At 50.9% G+C, this 11,869-nt stretch overlaps 1 long non-coding RNA gene across 1 annotated transcript; it reads right to left on the reverse strand.

The window, feature by feature from the left end:
* Positions 1 to 223: 223 nt before the first annotated feature.
* On the reverse strand, positions 224 to 6,229 carry LOC126043848 (uncharacterized). The gene is made up of 3 exons (XR_007507528.1): positions 4,571 to 6,229; positions 3,504 to 3,635; positions 224 to 332 (listed from the first exon to the last, which is right to left on the reverse strand). It is a non-coding gene; the product is annotated as an uncharacterized LOC126043848 (long non-coding RNA).
* Positions 6,230 to 11,869: the final 5,640 nt, after the last annotated feature.

Below are 11,869 nucleotides of genomic sequence, written 5' to 3' on the forward strand. Positions count from 1 at the left end.
CTGTTTATCACAGCGGCTCCGCTCCCCGCGCCAGGCTATTAATAAATTGTACAGATCAATGCCTGGATTAATTTTAATAGAGGGCTACAAGGATCACGCGAGTCCCAGGGTGATTTTCCCCTCATTCTTAATTCCATTTAAGTTTAACATGAAAGATTCTCAGGTAACACCTACACAGGAAGAAACGAGATTTCCCTGTTTTTAAGTCTTAAGTATTCTTTTTATTCTGCTTTGCTTTTTCCCTTTTGATCATAAATCAATGTCCTTCCACCGCTTTCCTGGGAAGCCGGGCTCATGGGCAGGCTGCACAGCTCTGCCCTCCAGTTCTCCACCTGCGAGGAAGAAAAACCAATAAATTAGGAAAGGCGCTTTCTAACATACTGTGCGGAGAGGGGGAGCCCAGGCAGCTCGGGGGGTCCCGGGCACCCCCCGGCCCTGCTGCCGGTGGCTCTGCAGGCTCTCCTCACCCCTCTCCTGCAGGGACTCGCAGCCTGCTTTGCTTTTCCTCCAAATGCACTTTTTAAAATAAGAAATAGTACTGAAAACTTTATCAGCCTTTGTTGGTGCATCTCCAGAAACTATTCACATCCTTTTAAAAAAAAATTTTATTTTCTCTCAAGAAAATACTCCAGCGTGAGTGCAGGATGGCTCAGACCAGCACAAGTGTCCATCCTTTTCCACAAAAATGGAAAAAACAGAGAAATATACCCCGAACGTCAGCCTCCCATGAGAATCATCTGCCTTAAGAACAACCAAAAAAATAATTTTTCCTTGAAAAAAGTGCAAATCAACCCACAGAGTCCCTGGCTGGGGCACTGACCCATCCCCTCTTGTGCATGGCTTCTCATCTCTGCTTCCCTGAGCAAAGCCCCGGCTGGCCCCACGCCTCTGCCCCCACACCGACCGCGCTCCTCCCAGTGCTCTGCACCCCAGGAAAGGATCCAAGCAAGAGGCAAATGCAGCAGGTAAACACGGAGGTGTCTGAGACACAGCCCAGAGCCTGGCTGGGAAAGCTATCTGCATAACCACAGTGTTTTACATCCCAAGTATCACATATAATCCTTTACAAGGAGCATTATCTGCTGCAAAATCACATTTAAAAGCATCTCCCCCCCACGAATTACCATGCTTTCAATCAATTCAGTCCATTGTTTGAGATCCTGCAGTTGGGCAATTAATTATCAAACATAATTGAAATTATGTAAAGAACAAACTGGTCCCGTAGAGATGCTCAGGGAGGGCTGCTGACGAGCAACAGGGGCGACAGCGACCGGGATGTACCGGAGGGACCTTCCACCCACATGGCACGACAGTGGCCGGGATGCGACACATGGTCAGCTCCTTCAGCTGAGGACACCCCCCTGAGCACCCACTGCGGCACCAGCACAAGCTCCCACTTTTCCAGTGACACAGAAACTCTGCAAACCTTCTACGCCTTTGAAACACCAGGAAGGGAGTGAGGCTTCAGCTCCTGGTGAACTGGCTTTGCTGGCTTGCAAAGCTCCTGGCGACGCCCCCCAGCAAATGGTGCTTTAGCAAAAAACCCACCCTGTGTTTCACATCCTCTGGAAAAAGTGAACAAAATCCCTGTCCAGGGGAAAGCTGGGTGTTGCACCATGCAAGAAGCCCACAAAGCTCCCCCGTCAGCTCCATCCTATCTCCCAGGGCATGTGCCCATCGGAGGCTATCCCAGGTCAGCGATCCAGTGGAGGACAGCTCGGAGACAAGAAGCCGGGACATGTACCAGGAGCCGTACCCTGTATCTTACACCCGTTCTTGCTGTCAGAGGAAGTGCTGTGGTTAAACACACTTTTGGCCTGACCCATACCGCTGGGCACTCCATTCAAAAGTGTACACAGGGCCAAAAATAATCCAGGGGAAAGCCAGGCGAAGCATCTTGCAATGCTGCAATAACGTGAACAGCCACGTGTCTCACTATGCGTGGTTTAAAATAAATTTAATAGATGCTTCAACACTTCACTGCTGCTATTCTGGGGATGGTGTTTGGAGTCGATGCTCCGCCTGCTAATTGACAGATCAGGCTTGTGATCCAAGAAACACGAGTGTTGTCATCTCGTGAAGCTGTGGCTTTCTCTTGCTTATCCGCAGCAGGACAACTGTCACCGTGCCATTGCGTGCGTCTGCAGCATCCCCTCTGAGCACCCCTGCCCTCTACGCTGGCCCCGCTCCCAGGTCCCTGCGACGGATGCTGGGGAGCTCCTCATCCCCGTCCCAGACAGGACCGACCTCCTCCAGGAGGGAGCCAGCTCACGGAGCAGGAGGTTGGTGGGACCACTTGCGTAAGGCAGATAACCTTCATCTCCTTCCAGCAACCTCCCCTGATCCCAGCTCCCACCGCCAGCACTGGAGCACAGCTCCTTTGAGGAGCTTTGGTCGCACACCCACGCCGGAGCACACCGGGGCCGACGTGGGGAGCTTTTCAGGAGTTTTCCGACAGAACGGCTCCTGCAAACTTCATGCCACTTCCTGCCTGTGGGAACAGGCAGTGCCAGCAAACAGGGAAGAGGGCTTTGATTTGCATAAACTTGTGCAATCAAAAGCTGAAGATGGTGGCGTCGGCCTTCGAGCCAGGATGCTAAAAAGCCTCTGAGAAGCCTGGTTTTGCATCCGTCCAGGAACTGCTGTGTAGTTGCTGCTGAAACCAAAATAAATCAATTCCAGTTCTGCAGGATGAGTATGGGAAGCATGAGCTGGTTAATCCCCATCTGCAGGAAGGTAGAACTTGGCTTCACGGCGTCTTTGAAGCTCGCAAGAGTGAGATAAAAGAGAAATGCTAAAGCTTTGCAAAAGCGAGCAGAAGGGGGATGGCAGGGAAGCTGGCCATGCGGCCAAGCCGGCACTTTGCCGGTGTCACGGTATGGCAGAGCTCGCATCTTCTGTGTCTCTGACAAGCCTGGGATGAAAGGGAAACCTCCAGCACTGTGCACATCCCCTGCGCTTCAGCGAGCAAAACCAAGAGTTTCTCCTGACTCTGAGGCCACATGGTGATGCGATCAGGTTTGCTTGACAGTTTGGGGCAAAAAATGGTGAGTCTTTGAAATAACGTTTCAGATTTGTAACATAGCATACAGCCAGGCAGGACTCACACAAGTCTGAAGGGTTCGGCAGAGGGACTTCATCTCACAGGAGAAGAAAAGCAAATCCAGACTGATAGAAAGTTCAATTCATCTCAGAGGGGTCCAAACCACAAGGAAACAGATCTAAATTTCAAACATTCCCAGGGTTTTGTGGTATCCTTACCCCAAGGCCTGGGCAGACCCATTATACAGATGAAAACCAGGTGCAAAAAGCTGTCATGAGGTGGGCTTGGGCTTGTGGGTTTTCAGACGGAGGGTTTCATTTCAGGGATATCTAATTCTAAGTAAATACACGTGACTCTTGCTTAAAATATTCCACCACATCCCATGGAGCCGGCTTTGCCGTTTATCCTGATCTGGATAGGAGTACAATGTTGTGGCTGCCATTAACACATCAACATTTACCATATGATCTCCCCCAGCCTCGCCATGGTGTTTTGTAGAAGCTGCCGCTCTCCTTGGAGGCTCGATGCATCTGGCAGAAGCTCTTCGTATGGCAGTGACTGGAAACATTTGGAAGGAAAATCCATCCTTTTTCTGGGGAAGAAATGTCCGAAGTAGAGAGAAGATAAAGTCAAATTAATTATTTACTTACATTAGCTCATGGAAAGCTTCCCTGGGAGCCCACTGAGACCAGCGAGCTCTGATCTGTTTAGCAGGCTAAGATGGAAGAAGAGGATGGGGTGGGGGGGGAAGAGCTTAATGACGGTGTCTGTTGATCATCAACGCGAGAAAAATGAATTGCTTCCCTGAACCTGAAAAATATCAAACTGCATAAATAAATCTATTTAAATTATTAATAAACGAATTTACATTTGGAGCCTAGGCATGAGAATTGATTTCATTTCTTATGCTAAACTGGCCAGTACGGCTGATCACTCAAGAATTAGAAGATGCAGAAATGAAGGAAGAATGAAGGTAGGGTGGTTTTGTAAGGAAAACGATGCAAAGTGAAAATTCTTGGTCCTAAACAAAGCCAGCTTCCAGCAGCTGTAAAGTAAAAGCAACAGGAACAAAAAGGGTCTTTGAGTCTGAAGGTGTTTCAGGAACAACAGTCCCCCTCCATCTCCGCGGCCGGTGCACACCTGGTGCAGCTGCCAGTATCTCCGATGGTGGCAGCTCCGTGGAGGATGCCTAGGCCAGGATGTTTAACAACAGCTAATGCATGCCTACAATTATTATAAATCAAATCTAAGCAAAACCTCAGATTGAAACATCCTTCCCAGAAAACACTGGCCATCTCCTCCACCCCTCGGCCCTGGGGCTGCTGGTTGCTGCCGTCCCCGCACTGAAGGGCCCCTGGCTGCATCCCGCACGCCTGCCCGTCAAAGGCACTCGTGTGTAACACCAGCGCGTCAGCTGGCTGCTCCCGGGGAAATTAATAAGAAAGTGCTAATTTTAGATAAAATATTGAACTACAGTGGTGGCAGGGCAGAAATCCTCACTATTTTTTGCCCTTTGTGAGTACTTACATCAGAAACGAAGTCAAGAAGCGGGCAGTGCCTTGGTGGCTGCCACAGATGGGAAACTGGGCAGAAACACTGGGGGTTTGGTGCACTTCCCCATCGTCCCAGTGCTCGTCAGACCAATGGGGCTTGGACGGTAGTGGTTTTGCAGCGCTAAGGCCAGGGCTCGGCCGCGGCAGCTCCTGACGTCCCAGGGCACGGGAACCGCGTCAGCCCCTTCTGCTGTACCACAGCCCCCGTGCAGCTGAAGGGCCTGAAAATGCTTCTTCCCTCCTGCCGCCTTCCCTTTTCCAGACTAAACAACCTCATTTCTTTCCATTATCCCTCATCGGTCATGTTGCCCAGGCCCCGCTCGCTCTCCTTCCCCCCTGGACCATCCCCAAGCCATTCGCATCCTCCCTGGGAAGCAGGACCTGGAGCCGGAGCGGTACCTGAGCGGTGCCTGTGCCCCAGCCCCTCTGCGGCACACCGTCCTCCATGTCGGCAAGGGACACAGGCAGCGTGCCCGTGGCCGCAGGCTCTGCTCCCTTCCAGGAGCATGACTGCAAACACACATCCCAGATAGCGCAGCCCTTTTTTTGTTGTTTATCCCATTCTGCTGGGAACTGGCATTTGTGATAGATTGCGTATAAAAACCTACTTATAAAGCAATCTTTTCCTCAGCTGCCCTCTCACTGGAGCCTGTCTGCAGTCTCTTCGATGGGATGCATTGTTATTTCATGTGATGAGACATTCCAGAAAATGAAATAAAATAAAAATAGACATTTGGAGGGGCTTTTGTTTTGCTTTTTCACAGCTCCCCCCCGTTTGACTCCTGTGAACACACTTGTCGAGTTGATTTGCTCACGCTGCCTCCTAAACATGTCCTTGCACCGGAGACACTGCTCTTTTAAATTCAGCTTCTCAGAATTAGAAGACAAACTTGGCAAAGCAACAATAGGGGAAAAAAAATATGAATAATCTCAGAACAGAAGTTGCATTATGTGATGTGGTTGCCATGTGGTTAAGTCTGAGAGAGGATCATGCAAACGCATTGTGGGAAAAATGATAACAGGCGAAACAATCCGGAGAAACGTTGAGGGTTTTGTAATAAGAGGTTATAATGCAAACCCGGCAATACCGTGCCATGGCCCGATGCCAAGTGATCTGTGAGAATCCATAATAGCTGGGTGGGTGAGTCGGGATGGGAGCGAAGGCGGTTGCCATCGTCCCCTGTGCTGGGCAGACTCAATTCGGGTACCTTTGGCCACGCAGCTTCACGATACGAGGATTTAGGCTGGGGGATGCAATGCTGCTGGCAGTGCATTCACTTTGGGTACCAGTCCCAAACCTCACCAGGGGGAAAAACATCAGACAAAGTCATCGCTTAAAGTACAAGACAGACCCACAGCAAAACCTTCAGTTGTCGGATGCGTCAATGGCTCTGGCATTTCCAAGGCAGCAGCCGGCAGAGCCCTGCCGGCCACCGCCAGCACTGACCGAAATGCGCTCGTTTGTGCTGACTACATCAGTCCTTTCCCTGAAAAGCCTGGATGCACCCCAAAAATCTCACTTTACATCATCAGACAGGTTTCCTTTCCACAGGCTGCTTGCCGGAGCCATGGCTGCATGAGACATTTCAAGCACACACCGAAACAGCAGCGATCAGCGAAAGCTGCTGACACCCATCCCCTGCCCCAGCCAGGCTCCCACCGCGCTGGCCCCAGCCCCTTCCTAGGGTTTGCTCCGTACAAGAAGATTCACCACCTCCACCGCCATCAGAAAGCCGTTGGCCATCGCAGGTTCATGACCGAGCTACAGGAGTTGTCTCCAAAGTGTCACCTCTGGGGGACCAGCTGTAGAGAAAAGCCAGATTTGAGATAAATTGAGATTCAGGTGGTTTGGGGGAAGTACTTATGAACTATGAAAACCCCATATTTTGTAACCCAAGTGGTATAAGCTGCACTGGGGAACCATTATCAGGGCAAAACCGACCTGTCCTCCTCTCATTTGCGTTGTCTTGGTATGAGTGGGAGGAAAGTCAGCGCAGTCAGCTGAGCTACGGGAAATTCAGAAAGCGTGGGGAAATACATGCATTAAAAAAAAAAGCGTAAATTCTGTGAAATTATATTAGCCATGTGAATTCTGCTCTTTTACTGCAACAGAATTACGCTGCTCGCTTTTAGCCCGGATGGTGTAACACTAGTCGGTGCAGCACAACGCAGAACGTGCCCTTCGGGGTGGCAAGTCACCGGTGCCGTGACTCACGCGGGTCTCACCAGGTCACGGTCATGGTCCTGCCCACAGCAATAGGCAAGCAAAAGCGAAGCGTGGGGCAAGGGGAGGAGGCAGACAGTGCTGTGACTTCCCTGGCTGCTTTCTCCCCAAGGCAGGGGAGGTTTTGGGGCTCCCACTCCCAGCTAACACAGGCAGCTCCATCCCCAGCTGAGCCCTGGCAGGGCAGCAGCCAGGGGTAGCTCTGGGGTGCTGTGGGCAAAAGGGTGCTGCCATCTCCCCCAGCTGTGCCAGCCAGGGTCTGAGCAGCACCCTCCTAGATCTGGAAGGCAAGGACTCTGCGGTAAATTAAACACGCCGTGAAGAATTGGCAAAGCAGCCCGTGTGCTGGCGCCTTGCTTTGTCTCGGAGTAATTTAGCAGGCTTTAATGAGAATTCATTCACATTATATTGTGAATAGCTGCTTTTATGGGAGACAAGAGGTGATGAACTAGTCGGAGCGGAGACGACTGGCACAGATGCCACCATGCATCACCGCTCCCTGCTCCCCCTCGTGCCAAGGCTGCCGCAGAAGCACCCAAGGAAGACTGGTGATGAGCAGAGGTGGAGCAGAGGGAAGGGAAAGAGCGGGCTCAGCTTCTACTGGGACAAACCCAACGTCTCGACCCCCTCAGGGTCAGAGGAAAGGTAACGGGGTTGTCGGGATGTAGCTCCAGGGCCAGCCATCCCAGCAGTGACCCTGGTACTGCCACGATGCTCTGGGGGCGTGGGGCCGGGCAGGGTCCCCACGGACCAGCCCCGGGACGCGCCCGGTCGCACGGCTGCCCCCACCTGCGGCAGGGACAAGCTCGTAGCAGCGAGAAGGCTCGAAAGCATCGCTGCCGCCAGAGCTGCGGGGTCCTGGCGCGGGGGACGCCGGTGGCACCGTGCCCGCTGCTCTCCAGCCGGGGAGGACAGAGCCGCAGGACAGCTTTGCTTCAGGAGTGACTGAGTTCATACAATTAGAGACTGATGCGAGGCGGCGGGATTCAAAACCCTAATTTGGCCTGATTAAAGCTTAATGATTCCAGCTTAATGATTAAAGAAATGCCCCAATTTCCTCGTTCCAAACAGCCCTTGCTGCCAAAACTCAGGTGGAGCGGACACGCATGGGGCTGCAGCTTGCAGAGACAACATGGAAAAAAATCAGGATTTCAATGGCTTGGGCACAGAGAGAAGGATTCATGCAAACAGATGAGCCGGTTAGCTAACGAAAGGGAGAAATTAAAGTGTTTTAATGAGGATTTCAGGATGAATAACAACCTGGCGGACTCTCAAGCAGAAGAGAATTGCTGTGTGGAATAATTTGAAGGGCAGCAGAGTCCAAGCTGGTGAGGGTGGGCTGCAGCCGCCCACCCCCCAGGCCCCACTCTCCCCACCATGCCCAGCCAGGCTCGGCAGCTGAGCATCACAGGGAGAGGGGCCACAGAGCACAGGAAAACGCTCCGGCTCTTTCCAGAAAGCACTTCAGCATCGCGCGAGGCAGCCTCCCTGGAGAAGCACAGGCAGAAAATAAAACTACCCATCTGCGCTCGAGCTCTGGACCCCATTAAATTGGCGATCGGCGGGGGGAGAGGGGGCGGCCTCAATTCACACAAGGTGCTCTCTTCATGAAAGCATCTTTTGATTATGTTATTGCAGCTATCAAAATATTGCAGAGTTCAGAGCATTCCTCAGGGATCCCCGAGCTCTTCAAAGACCAGAGGACCACGGCTGGGGAAAAAGAAGCCTTTAATTATGTCAGCTTCCATGCTTGTTTCTGCAGTGGAGTTCCTTTAAAAAAAAAAACTGGGTTTAATGAGAAGAAACACATATGGCTTCATTGTTCAAACACAAAAAAATAAAGTCCTTTTTTTTTTCTTTTTTTAATAGATGTGCAAGTTTCTTTTAGGCCCTACAGTATCATCCAGGACTGCATACCGAGGGGCTCTGGAGCACAGAAACTGCGCGCTGTGTAAATCAAAGCCCGGCTGCAGAGCTGCCCTCCCATCTCCGTTCCGGGCAGAAGCTTTTCCTCTAAATCCCAGCCCAGCCCCGGCCGATGCTCCCACCATTCCCCATCGCTTTCACACACTTCAGCAGCGTTTTCCTCCTTCCCAGCTACTTCAAACTATGCAAAACCCCGCAGCAGGATGATAAGATTTCAGTGGGGTAATCTACTACAAACCCAGTCATTTTGTTCAGATGTTCATTTGAATTTAAATGTAAAGGCTCGTTTTTATCCCCAAAAGTAAATAGCAAATAGCAGAGTCATGTATTACACAACAGAAAGCATGGGCCAACCCTACATTTTAAAGAACATATTGAGTAAATTCTTCTAATAAATTATCCTATCTAGGAAATTTAATTAATGGGCTAGCATGTGGTGCAGCCCGCTGAATAAAATATCTCTATCGGATCTGCAATGCTTTTGGAAGCTTTGAGTACTAATAAAGAGTGTTTTGTTCAAGAACTCACAGGGAACAATTACAAATAATTGCCAAGAAGGGTGTGTGCCTCATTTAAGTGACTACATATTAAAAACAATGAAACAGAGTTAAAAAAAAAAGAAGTCATAATTATTAACCACGGTAAGAGTGACTAGCTTTGCCACAGCGATTCCTGCCCTTCCCCACCTCCCTCCCTGCTCCCAGTGTTTTGCAGGATGAGCAGGCTGGATTCTCATGGGGCTGCAGAGGAGTGAGGAAGTTTCTGCAACTGCCCAGGACTGTGCGATAAATCACAGCCAGAGCCTGGGATATAAAATTGGACGTCCTGATGTATGTCCTGATGTCCGTCCCAATATCTGTCCCATACCCAGCCCCCAGCCCGCAAACCTGCATTTCTTTGCTGTGAAACACCAAATCTGTGAAGCCCCAATGCTGCTCCCCAGAAGGCAAGAGCAGGCGACACAAGCCATGGCTGCAACCGCGCTAACGAGAGAGTCTGCTCATTAATGCACCAGCCTTAACGTTACGTTTCAAATCCACGCAGCGCATGAAGAGCAGTGCTGCAGGGGAAGAGGAGCAGGTTGTTCCCTTTGTTTTCTAGCCCAGCAATTTTAAACCCGCCGACTCGCTGGTTGGACGGGCATCCCAGAGCGAGGGCTGCTCGGCACCTCCCGGGAGGGCACTGCGGCGTTTTGGGCTGTGCAGCCCCAGAGCAGAAGCAACTGCAGCTGTGGGGTAACAAGAGGTGGGAGCAGCCGGAGGCAAGTGGCATGAGGAAAAGTAGCTACAGAGTTATATACACCATATCTCACCATGCTAAACCTTTGCCCAGCATTTAATGGAAATGACAGCAGCAGCCTGTGCGTTACAGGAGTAACTCTGATTTAAGGTGCATCCTTCCAGCTCATGCCACGTGCCACGCTGAGTGTTAATCAATCATGCTGGAGAGGTTGGGGTTGCAGGAGATGCACTCCATTCCCTCTCCGTGTGGGGTGGCAGAGCTGAGCCTCCCCATGCTGGCAGGACGGCCACAGGAGCTGCGTCCTGATCCTCAACCCTCTCCATAAGGCTTTGCCTGCGAGACCCCTCACGGATTCCGCTGGGAGCTACTTTTCCAACCCATAAGACAGCAACAGGCAGAAAACTTATTCACGATGGAAAAAACAAAACCACAAACCAAAACAAACCAAGAGAACTCCAAGAAAAGTCACTCACTGTAAATAAAAGATTTTCTGGGAATGTTTCCCCATCCTTCCTCCCTTGAAGCTATGAAGTAGAGTGGGATTTTTTCACCCTTTTCCTGAGAATCAGGGTCTCCGTGCAGAGTTTGAACTTCACAGGGGATCACGTTCACTACCAAAATACTTCATCCATGCAAACATTCACACTTGAAAAAAAAAATTGTTTCTCAGAAAGCATTAAAATCTACCTCAGCTCTCTGAGTTTCAGACTTTCCCTATTCCACATAATCAAAAAAAAAACCCAAAACCCCAGTGTTTTCCAGGCTAAATGCGATGATGCAGTTTTTCAGCTGGAGCTGTGGACAGAGCAAAAATGGGCAGTGGTTTGTGAATTTCTCTCGCAGCACTCAATATTAATATATAGCCTTTGGTAACCTGCCAGTGCCTGTCTTGGTCCTTTCTAACAGTAAGTACGATATCAAGTCAAGTAAAAGAAAAACCTCCTTTACAATGACTTCTCATGGTAGAAGGACTTACAAAGAGCAACTTTTTGAAAGGTTATAGCTGCAGCACCGGCATTTGTAGCCGCCAATTTCTTTACCCTTCTTGCTTTACATGACAATAGGAGAAAAAAATCTTGAACATACAGCAGTTCCTTTCCCCAGTCAGCAGGACACTGGCACTATAATGCAAAAATTAAAGCTCTGGCAATAACGAGCAGCGGAGATCGGAGACGTAGCCACTGATGCCAAAAAAGGCACATTCAAAACCACCATAAAGACATAATTTTTCTGTGTTTTCACATGCAAATCATAAGCCAGGAGAGCAGCATCTCTGGCACAGAGAGCAAAGCAGGGTTCAAAACGGGCTGAGCCAAGTACATGGTTGATAAAGTTTACTTAGAGAAAAGCTCAGACTTAGCACATACACCATCACGCTCTGGGTCTGGAGCCGACCCCTCGCTGCCCAGGGCTGACCCCCCCCCGGGGCAGAGAGCACCTCTCTGTGTGCTCCCCCAGCACAGGGCTGGGGACAGCCGGGGACAGAGGGGTTTGTCCCATCCTCCAAGCCAGAGAGCACGCCTCTTGCTACACCCCAGACCTGCGACACCTCGCTGGGCAGGAGACGTTTCCAGCTGGACTTTTCGGTATCCATCCCCACCTCCGGAGCTTGCTTTCCCCCAGGAGCAGGCCAGAGCTGACACGTGCAATGATTCGGGGGCTGGTGAATCCAAAATAAAAGGCCAGTTATAAATCCAGCTCACCCACCAGCCAAGGCCAGGGCGGACCATGGGTCGCAGAGAGGTTTAACGCCAACAGCATTGCTGCAGCCCCAACACCTGGCGAAGGCAGCACCGAGCTCGCAGCCCGCGCACGCTCCCCTTCGCCGGGCCCAAAGATGCGCTTCCACGGCAGCCTGCACGGATGCAGGAGCAGCTCGCG

This window comes from Accipiter gentilis, chromosome 10, assembly GCF_929443795.1.
Source record: "Accipiter gentilis chromosome 10, bAccGen1.1, whole genome shotgun sequence".
NCBI classification, from domain to species: domain Eukaryota; kingdom Metazoa; phylum Chordata; class Aves; order Accipitriformes; family Accipitridae; genus Astur; species Astur gentilis.